Source organism: Miscanthus floridulus, chromosome 9, assembly GCF_019320115.1.
Source record: "Miscanthus floridulus cultivar M001 chromosome 9, ASM1932011v1, whole genome shotgun sequence".
Classification (NCBI taxonomy): Eukaryota; Viridiplantae; Streptophyta; class Magnoliopsida; order Poales; family Poaceae; genus Miscanthus; species Miscanthus floridulus.
The window spans coordinates 41,413,096-41,424,380 of NC_089588.1; the positions used below are offsets into that span (position 1 = coordinate 41,413,096).

The 11,285-nt window shown below is 37.8% G+C and overlaps 1 non-coding gene across 1 annotated transcript; it reads right to left on the minus strand.

The window, feature by feature from the left end:
• Positions 1-692: 692 nt before the first annotated feature.
• Positions 693-799, minus strand: LOC136484473 (small nucleolar RNA R71). The gene has a single exon (XR_010765992.1). It is a non-coding gene; the product is annotated as a small nucleolar RNA R71 (small nucleolar RNA).
• Between the last annotated feature and the right edge of the window lie 10,486 nt (positions 800-11,285).

Genomic DNA, 11,285 nt, shown 5'->3' on the forward strand with positions numbered 1-11,285 from the left:
TAAATTTACAACTGTTCTCAATAATTACCAACAACGCATTTCTGGCATCATTGCTAGGGATGACAACTTAGTATTAAAGTGATGTTAAGAAATACCAATAAGCATTTCTGGTACCGTTGCCGAGGAGGGACACATGTCTAAAGAGAATTGATCAAATAAATACTTATTGCTGAAATCATAACACCTCTGCTTTAGCAGGCTTACCCTTGTTTGTCTTTATTCATATCTTATACAGGGTATTACAGGATTGGTTCTGATTAATCAACAAGTTCTACCAATCATAATCAAACCAATCAAGAGAAAGCTCAACACCAGTTTCTAAAGCTATGGCTGACAAGACTCTGCGTGAATTCTCTACTCTAAGCACTAAGAACATCTGCACTAGACCGACATTCAAAACCAACAACCTTGAGTTTGAGATCAAGCCAAGCCTCATCAACATGGTGCAAGCTATCTCATTTAGCGGAAAGGCTCATGAAGATGCTAGTACTCATCTCTAGAATTTTCTAGAGATTAGTAGTACAATCACCATCAAGGACGTTGCTCAAGATATCATACTACTCCGCCTATTTCTGTTCTCGTTAGTGGGAAGAGCGAAGCAGTGGTTCTACACCAATAAGGATAACATTAACACATGGGCAAAGTGTTCAAAGGCCTTCCTAGCAAAGTTTTTCCCTATAGGCAAGACCAATGCCTTAAGAGGAAAGATTTCTAACTTCCAACAGTAGAAAGGAGAGACCATTCTAGAAGCATGGGAACATTTCCAAGAATACATTTTAGATTGTCCTCATCATGTGATGGAAGATTGGTTGCCATGCAAAGCTTTTACCATGGATTAACTCAAAAAACTCATGAACAACTGGATGCTACTGCTGGAGGATCATTTATGTCACCCACCCTTGAAAAAGCTGAAACTCTTATGGAGAAGATAGCCTCTAATCAAGGTTGGTCATCATACAACATTCAAGCATGCAATAAGAGTGAAGAAGTACCAAAAGAGGTGTGTGTATTGTCAACCAAGATGGACGTACTTTTGAATTGGCTTGAATAGTGAGCCAATTACAAGAAAGATCGTCGGGCCATTCAAGATACTTTTAATTCCCAAAATAAATGTGGAGAATATTTGGGTGTTGATTTCCCTGAATATCAAGAAGATGCAAACATCGTCATCAACAATTCTGCTCCACAACAACAGAGACAAGGATAGAATCAACAACAACAATGGTCAAATTACCAAGGTAAGTACCTAGGTAATTATTCCTCTAATCCTAAGCAACCATCCTTGAGAGATTTGATCTTAGAACAAGCCAGGATTAATGAGAGTATTTCTAAGAAGCTTGCTTTTAATGATAAGGTCCTAGAAAACATAAACTCAAAAATGGACAGTTTTTCTTCTGCTATAAAGACTAACTTAGCTATAATAAAAAGATAGATAATTAGCTCAGTTGGCCGCTGCTCTGCCTGTTGCCACTAACCTTGAAAAGTTCAACGCCATAACCACAATAGGTGGCAAGTCTACTCGTGATCTTCCATATCCGACAAGGACAGGTAAGACACCGACAGTAGTACAAGAGGAGAAGATGGACGATGAAGTTGAAGAAGTTGAGCCACAAGCACAGGAAATGATGCAAGATTTTCATGACATCACTTTTCTATCGTTTCCATGTAGAAATCAAAAAGCCAAAATGGATGAGCAGTTTGGTAAGTTTGTAGAGATAATTCAAAAGTTATATATCAATATTGCTCTGTTAGATGCCATACAGGTACCTACCTATGCAAAGTATCCCCAAGACATCCTCAACAACAAAAGATCACTGCCCACCACTAAGGTAATGAAGTTAATGGAGGAGTGTAGTGCGGCCATCCTGAACACATCACCTATCAAGAAGAAGGATCTAGGATGTCCCACTATCTATTGTTCGATCGGAGACTGTTGGTATATTTAACGCACAAAGATAAATCAGCAAGCGCATGGATATTATTGTAGCTTTTATCCAAAAGTATTCCAAGTATCGTATCCACAGGAAAACATGAGATTAACTATGGTCGAACTTAACTAGGGGTAGAGACAAGGTTAAGGTTTAACTTAACTAGGAGTAGCAACAAGGCTAAGGATAAATAGGAGCGTAGAGAGGATAACTGAGGTTCTCTAATTCTAACTTGGGTAAGCTATGCCTTCTACTGTTCAACTAGGGACATTACTAGGGAAATACACCAGCAGAGGATGCTTTCCTTTATAATCGGGTCCTACTTGGCCTACAGACAGGAGGTGGACTACGAAGGATCAATGATGCTATATAGTACTGATGTCACAACCGCGATCTACCACAGATCTAGAATGCAGTGTGCATCCACTATAAACTAAGTCCAAGCACCACGCTTACACCCACAATTAATACTCTACTCCCCCTAGGAAGAGAATAAAGCACTCAAAAGGGCGCCGTGATCCTGATGAACAATATAAACAAAATACTTACTTGAATCAGAAGTTGATTACCAGAGAAATCTTAGAAGCAAGCTCAAGTAGAACTTGATTCCGCTAAGGTACAAGCCGTAGAGAGAGCACCGATAGGCCGGCATCTCCTCCAAACTCTTCCCTCACTCTCTATCTCACTATTTCTAATTATAAGACTAAATCTTATAGAGGACTAATCTTCTCTTGATAGCTGGCTCTAATCCTGACAAGGAGAATATGAATTAGGGTTTCAGGATGGCTTTAGGGAGGGTGACAGGGGCTGGTATATATAGGCCAAAGAGTCCAACGTGAGCCCTTGGATCAAACCGACTTAAAGGATGGCATAAATTGGATCTCAATGGCAGTGGAGAATCGACATTTGAAGTAGAGACTGACAGGTGGGTCCCATGGGCCGACCGGCTTGCAGGTGGGGCTAGCTGGCCCCACATGTCAGCCTCTCGAGGTCTGCTTTGGTGGGTTGCCTTCTAGAGTGTTCTAGAGTCTTCATGCGTTGGTTTCATTGCGGATAAACGTGATTTACTTTGATGAATAGGTCCTCCTTGATAGTTTTTGGATAAACCCTGCTAAAAACATAGATTCGCCAAAACTCATGGAATTTATTAGTTTAGACCCCTATACCTATGTTTGGTGATGGAATTAAGTATAAATACAAGTTATGTTGATGGTTTATAATTGATGTTAGTGACCATCAACAAGTTCCCCTAAGCTTAACCTTTCCCAGTCCCTGAGCAAAGCTAAACTTAGCAATGGATCAGGAGTTGCTACAATGTTTTCACTCCTTAAAAGTACACAAGTGTTCAATAAAAAAGTCTCCTCTAGATTAGAATAAACTGATCTGACTTTCAAACTTACCCATATTACCTTCAATCATGGGGCTTCTCAGCCTTCACTTGGGTCTTGAGTAATTGAAAGACAGAACAATGAAGTCAAGCACTATGTCTTAAGTTCTTTGTTCCACCATTGTTCTAGAGTTTTTATAAGTTTTCAAAATAAAACTCAGAGATTCCGTTGTATGACACTCTCAAGTCTCAATATATGTGGTGTTTGTGGATCCTCACCAAGGCAATAAAGATGTTGTGCCTTTTCTCTTCCTACTACTAGGGCTTATGTGGAGTTCATAGGTAGGGAGAAAGCTAGAGCATACTTGCAATGCATATATTGTAAAGTCAAACAATGGATCTAAAGAGAGTTGAGTCATACAATCAAATCAAGATGTGCATGTGTGGATGTATGGTGGATATATATATGTCAGCTAACCTAATTCTACTATGCTCCTTGAAAACTTATCTCTCTTTTAAAACTTAGAAACATTTGCTAGAGAATAGGGGCTATCTTATTCATCTCTTCTTTCTTTTCTATTTTTTTAGGCGGGCATCTAAGTACCCATTGTTTTTAATATCTCAAACACTTGTCCATTTTTTCTCATCTCTTTTTTCTTCTTCTTCTTTTTTATGAATAATTTTTGCATAGCCCCATGCCTCTTTTCTGCAACAAAACTTTAAGAGATAACAACAAGAACTTGGAACATTTATTTGGTGGATGAAAATCCTATCAAGCATGTTTTGTGTTCACTCCCAGTGTAGGAGCAGTAGGTATATGTGGTGTGTACGTGATCTTGATTTTAAGAACATGACAACCTCTCATAAGGATCAACAAAGCTTGACAAAACTTAATGCAAAAAGCAAGCAACATATATGTGGAATTTTTCCTAGCCTAAATAACATGTATGGCTCTGGTGGGAATTCAAGCTTTATCATATAAGAACTCATCATGTAGCATTTTTGTGTTTTTCAAAAGATAAATCTCTAGAACTTTAGTGTCACTTGGAACAAGATAAACAGTAGTTCAGACCTTCCCATATCATATATGTCAATTACCTAGACTTAGATGAAGCATTCGCTACCCACGAGTTTCAAGTTCAGAGTAAATCTTTATATCAAATCAGTCGTATCCAAAACTCGGGAGAATTCAAGGCTGAAAACTAGGTACTTGAAAGAAATTACAACAGAGCAATTGTTCATCATTTCCATTTAAAAGATTATTCTAAGTCCTCTTTATTTTATTCAACTCTTAAAAATAAATTAAAGCAAATTAGACACACCTTTTCATTTTATTTTCAATTTTACTAGATCACACATTATTACTATAACTATATATATTTATTATAAAGATAAATTTTTATTTTGTTTTTCATTCACCATTTTCTTAACTATTTAAAAGAAACTAAAACTAGAACAAAGGGAAAGTATACTTACCAGGATACACGGGAGTGCTTCTCCCCTAAGCTAGCTCTTTCGATGAGGGTTTGGTGTTTTAAGTCCTTTGAATTGGACTTCTCCTTGTGAAGTTCATTGATCAAGTACCTTGGTTCACTTTGAAGATGAGGATTCTTGTGGTGGTGCCTCTAATGGTGATGTCACCTTTTTTTTCGCCAAACCCGTCTTGGTTTTGATTTTTGATTTTGGTTTAGCAGGTTCAGAACCTTTACTTGTAGAAATTGGGGAGTCGACTATCTTTCCCTTACACTTTGCTTAAAGTGTGTCCTGCTCATAAGACAAGGTAGAGATCAAGTGCATGGGCTCTATTGGTGGGAAAACACCAACAGAACCAAAACTTTATTTATTCTTCTCTAACCTTAGGTACATTGAACAAGATGAAGTTGATGTTGTGTGTTTTGTTCAATTATGTTATGGGTGATAAGACCAAAAGATTATTTAGGTTCATTTGGCAGAAAAGATTGAGTTGCTTAACCTATGGAAGGATTGTCTATCTTTACATAATGTATCGAACTTTACATGATTATGACTATCATCTTCCAGAGATAGGATGTGCAATATTTTAGCTCATTTAGTTAAAACTATGAGATCAAGAAAGTGGTGCTAGGAACAAGCTTAAAGAACTAAACATGCTGAGTTAATCAGGTTAGATCAAGTAAATTTGTAATTCAAACATGTTTGTTTCTTATTTATTGCATACCATAATCAAGGAAAAACTTTTTAAGTAATGACCATTTACCTTTGGATGTTACCTTTGTCATTGGGGCATGATGACACCATGTGACGAAGGGTAGATGACTCGTGATGGTCCTTCCTATTTGCTTGAAGTTTTCCTTGTTTGGGTAGCCTCGCAGTACGAGTTGTTCATGAGCTTCTTGTCTCCTAGATTGCACCTTTTCTTTCTCATCCTTTAATCATGCCATCTTTCTACTCTTCGATCTTTTGACACCTTGTTAGACCTTCCACCTTACTCATTGTTTTATGCCTGCAAAGGATTAGTGGACAACACATACCTGAAGGAAAATATAATTTTGAAATATGGGTTGTTTGTCCAAAATTTTGTAATTTCCCTCTATGCTAATGAAAATATAGTGTTAGAATTATTTTAGCATAGTTTTTGTTTATCATGTTCTATACAAGCATGGCTTCAAGGCAAAGGTAACTTACAACTAAAGACAAAGTGAATGATCTTTGATACTTATAGTTCTTTCATCCATGATGAATGAGCTATGTCTTCTGTTGACATTTCTTAGCATCGCTACTAAGAACAGAGTTTTAAATCTATCCCTAGCAACGGCACAAAACATGCTTGTTGGTATTTATTAATGTGTCACATCCGCGATCTACCACATGACCCAAAATATATGCTATATCTGTAGATAAACAATGTATAAGCACCGCACTTACATAATGTCGATCACTCACCCCGTGCTCAGTGGAGCGAGTGCTATACAAACTTATGCATGGATATAATGACAAACTAGCTATACTAAGCATATAACCAAAGTAGACGATGAATATTATAACAAAGAACATGAATAAGATAAATACTAATATTGTCATAACAATTGTAGCAAGCAAATAAAAGTAATGGAGATACAAAAGAGAGGGGGTACAACGATTATATCGAACCATGCTCTTGACAAGATTGGGAATCCAAGCGAAGCCTGCTTGCCTGCCTCTAGACCTAGCCTAACTAGCTATGCCCTAGATTATGGTGGAGCTCTGAGGATGATTAGGGTTTCTATCTTCTCAAATGACTTATGGCTGGGGTTATGCCTAGGGGGTTGGCAGGGGCTAGTATATATAGCCTGGAGCATCCAACGTGAGGCCTTAGATCAAACCAACTTAAAGAACACCATAGATATAACCTAGAAGGTGGTGGAGAACTGACATTGCGACGCGAAGGCTGACAATGGGCCCCAGGGGCCAAGCGACCTATAGGTGGGGCCAGGTAGCCTGACTTGACAGCCTCTCGCCCTCCGCTTCGGTGCGGAGTCCTCTTGAGTCTTTTGGAACCTTCTGGTGTTCGTTTTGCTGTGGATAAGCACAATTAAATCTGACATGTAGGTCCACCTTGATGGTTTTCTAAATAAACTCTGCAGAAAATATAGATTCACCAAAAGTCATGGAATTTGTTAGTTTAAACCCCTAAACCTTCATTGATGATTATATTTATACCCTTATACATGTTATATTGATGGTTTATAATGGTTGTTAACTACCGTCAACAAATTCCCCCAAGCTTATTCTTTGCTAGTCCCTTAGCAAAGCTAAACTTAGTAAATGGATTAGGAGTTTTAAGATTTTAAAAACATTGTAGCAACTCTTTCAAAGTACACATGCGTTCAAACAAGAATTCTCCTCTAGATTAGAATAAACCGATTTGACTTCAAACTTACCCATATTTCCTTCAACCATGGGGCTTCTCAGCCTTATGTTGGGTCTTTTGCAATTGAAAGACAGACCGATCAAGTCAAGCACTATGTCTCAAGTTCTTTGCTCAACCATTATTTTGGAGATTTTATAGATTTTCAAAATAAAACTCAGAGCTTTCATCATCTAACACTCTCAAGTCTCTCAATATATATGGTATTTATGGATCCTCACCAAGGCAATAGGGTGTTATGCCTTTCTCTTCCTACAACTAAGGCTTATGTGGACCTCATAGGAGTGGAAAAGGCATAAAAGAGCATATTTGCAATACATATATTGTAAAGTCAGACCTCGGATTCAAAGAGAGTTGAATCATACAATCAAATCAAGATGTGCATGTGTGTGGATATATGGTGGATATATTAAGTGGCTAACCTAATTCTACTATGCTCTTTGAAAACATATCTCTATTTTTGGAAATTGGAAACAACTTTGCAAGAAAACATGGGCTATCTTATTTGTCTCTTTTTTCAGGAAGACATCTGAGTACCCATTGTTTTAAATATATCGGACACTTGTCCATTTTTTTAATGAATAACTTTTTCATAGCCCCATGCCTCTTTTCTGCAATAGAATTTTTGAGAGATAGTAACAAGAATTTAGAGCATTTATTTAGTGGAAATTCCTATCAAGAATATTTTTGGTGTTTACTCCTAGTGTAGGAGTAAAACATTTTTGAGTGAATTTAGATGGAATAGCATGTTATTGCGCCTACCCCTAGTGTAGGAGTAGTGCATATTTGGATGGTGTGTACGTGATCTTGATTTTAAGAACTCGACAAACCTCTCATAAGGGTCCACAAAGCTTGACTAAACCTAATGCAAAACAAGCAACATATATATGAGTGGAAGTTTTCCTAATCTAAATATCATATATGGCTCTGGTAGGAATTTAAGCTTTGTCATATAGGAGCTCATCATGTAGGATTTTTATGTTTTTCAAAAGATAAATCTCTAGAACTTTAGTGTCACTTGGAACAAGATAAACAACAGCTCAGACCTTCTCATATCACATCAGTCAATTACCAAGACTTAGATCAAGCATATGCTACCCATGAGTTTTGAGTTCAGAGTAAATCCTTATATCAAAACTATCGTATCCAAAACTTAGGAGAATTCAGGGCTAAAGACTAGGTACTTGAAAGGAATTACGATAGAGCAACTATTCATTATTTCCATTTAAGAGATTATCCTCAGAGGCCATTTATTTATTTAGCTCTTAACAATAGAAAACTAGACACACACTTTTTATTTTGTTTTTCATAATTTAAGATCACACCTTTAATATATTTATAACTAGCTAAGATAAATTTTTATTTTGCCTTTGTTTATTATGCATCTTTTTTATTTCTTTAGCAAATATGAAACAAACTTCAAAATAGTAAAACCAAAAGAAATACTTATCTTGATACATGGGGGATGCTCCTCCCCCAAGCTGGATGTTGTCGTAGTCTTTCTTAGAGTGAGTCTACCAGCAGAAGTCTTTTTCACCCGTCCAGAAGTTATGTTCCTTGTGCAGCAAGTGTAGCGATAGTTCGAGAAAATATACTTCGGATGGATGACTTTACTCTTGATCATCCTATAAAATACTCCAACAAGAACACCAAAACTCGTGGCACAGTTTAGGATAAGGGGTTATCGGTCAGCCATTCAGAGATTTGTTGCCCTTAGAGGTTTAGACAGATTTCCTAATTGGCAAAGTTCTAGCAGGATGTCTATTAATATTTTTGGATTTTCTTATTTATATAATGCAAAAAATATGTATGTATGGTATTTTTATTTTTATGCCACCACGGTGAATATTCCTACGGGCTTTTACATACCATAGATTTATTCACATGGGGCTTTAGGCTTTAATCATGCAATGACGTAATTTTTATTTTCTTTCTACTAATGCAATACTAATGCAGAAGGGTAAACATTCTAAAAGTGAAAAATAATTCATGTAGTACTAAAAAGTAAATATGGATAACTACCGATGTTACCTCATGGCCGGGGTGTGGATTTTTAAGTCCTCTAGACATGACTCTTTTCCTATCTTGTTCATTCGTTAGGTGCATCAGCCAGTCCCGGGGATGGAGACCCTGATGGTTGCACCTCTTGTGACTCTGGTGGTGATGTTACCTTTTCTTTCCGTACCTGCTTGGTTTGTGGACTTGACTTTGGCGGAGCGGGTTCATCTTTTACAACTTCTTCAGCTTCCTCACATTCCTCCCAACTTTTCTTTGGGGATTGATTCTTTTGGTTTTGGGATGATCGATGTCTCCTCCTAGAGAGGGACTTCTTTGGGTACTCATAAGTGGTATAACTATTGAAATAACAGCGTACCTTTTTTCTAGGAAAATAGAAGTGGATTTGTCTAGACCAACATAGATGATCGTATTGGTAGTGTTGAGGAACGGTCTTCTAAGAATGGTAGGTGTATCGTGTTCTTCTTCTCCCATGTCTAGAACCATGAAGTCGGCAAGGGCATAGTAATCATGTATCCTTACCATGACATCTTTTGCTATTCCCTTCGAAAATTTGATTGATTAGTCCACCATCTGCAATTGCATATATGTAGGGAACAAAGGTTCATCCCCAAATAAGTATTCATACGCTACCTTGGACATTATGTTGACACCCGACCCAATGTTGCAGAAGGTCTTGTGGAAGATTCTTTGTCCAATAATACACTCGATCGTTGGTATGCCTAGGTCATCATTCCTAGCAAGGAATGGTGAAGTGAGGAGGTGGTCGTACTCTGATCGAAGTGTGTTGATCATGTTGATCGATTCTTCTTGAGCTTGCCTGGCCTTGTTCTTCCTCCTTCTCCTGTTCTTCTTCTTCTTGGTCACTGTTGTCTCTTCAGGTAGGTATGACATCTTCAGATGTTCGAGAGATTGCATGATACGATTCTTGAAAGAAAACTTTTCCTTTCTATCCTTGATTGTGAGGTAGATCTTGGCACTATCCGCATAGATGATGGCTTTAGCGGTGCTTAGGAAAGGTCGGCCCAAAATAATGGGTGCCCTTATGTCTCGACCTATTTCTAGAACCACAAAGTCTGTAGGAACATAAGATTGTCCCACTCGATCAATGACATCTTCAAGAACTCTCTTGGGGTAGTAGAGTGACTAATCTGCAAGCTGCAAACATATATTTGTGTACAATAAAGTATCTCCATTAATTTGATCATAAATTACCTTAAGCATGATGTTAACACTTGCTCCAAAATCATAGACAACTTCTTAGAAAATGTGAGGTCCAATGGTGATGGGATGACCGGTCTTTCTAGATCGCTCTTCTTTTCTAGCAAGGTATAGTCTATCCACCTTCCTGTTGATGGTTGTATACAGTAGTCTGCTGCATTATGAATATCAATAAGATTTGCAGTTTCTAGATCTTTTAGTTGCCCTAGAATCTTACCTTTGTCGGACGGAGGAACAGCAATAGCCAGCTGAGCTATTTGTGATTCTATCATTTTATTAAAACTATGCTGGTTCTTAATGGTAGAAGCAAAGCTATCCATTCTATTATTTATGTTCTCTAGAATTTTATCATTGGTGGCTACTTTTCTAGATAATCCCTCCATAAGTTTGGATTGACTAGCAAAAAATTCTCTCAAGGGTGGTTGATTGAAATTATTAAAATTATTTCCTTGATAGTTACCTTGGTAGTTTGTCTCTATTGCTGGTTCCATCCTTGATTCTACTGAGGATGAAAGTAGTTGTTATTGACAAAGTTCACATCCTCATGGGTCCCATGGTCGTTGTTCCCTGAATGCCCAGTGTTTCCACATACTTCACATGTCATGCGAGAATCATGAATATGCATGACTTCTTGCTTCTCATTGGCTCGATCTTCAAGCTTTTTTATCAGCAGGTCCATCTTAGCAGATAGCATGTCTACCTCCTTGAGTTGAGCATACCTCCACCCCTCTTGTGGGTTTGAACATGTTCTTCATTCCAACCTTGATTAGAGGCCATCTTCTCCATAAGAGCTGTTGCAGCTGGTATGGTGAGTGACAGGAGTGCACCTCCTGCAGCAGTATCCATAGTTTCACAGGTACTATTAGTCAACCTATGGTAGAAAGTCTGCATGAGTAGCCAATTCTCC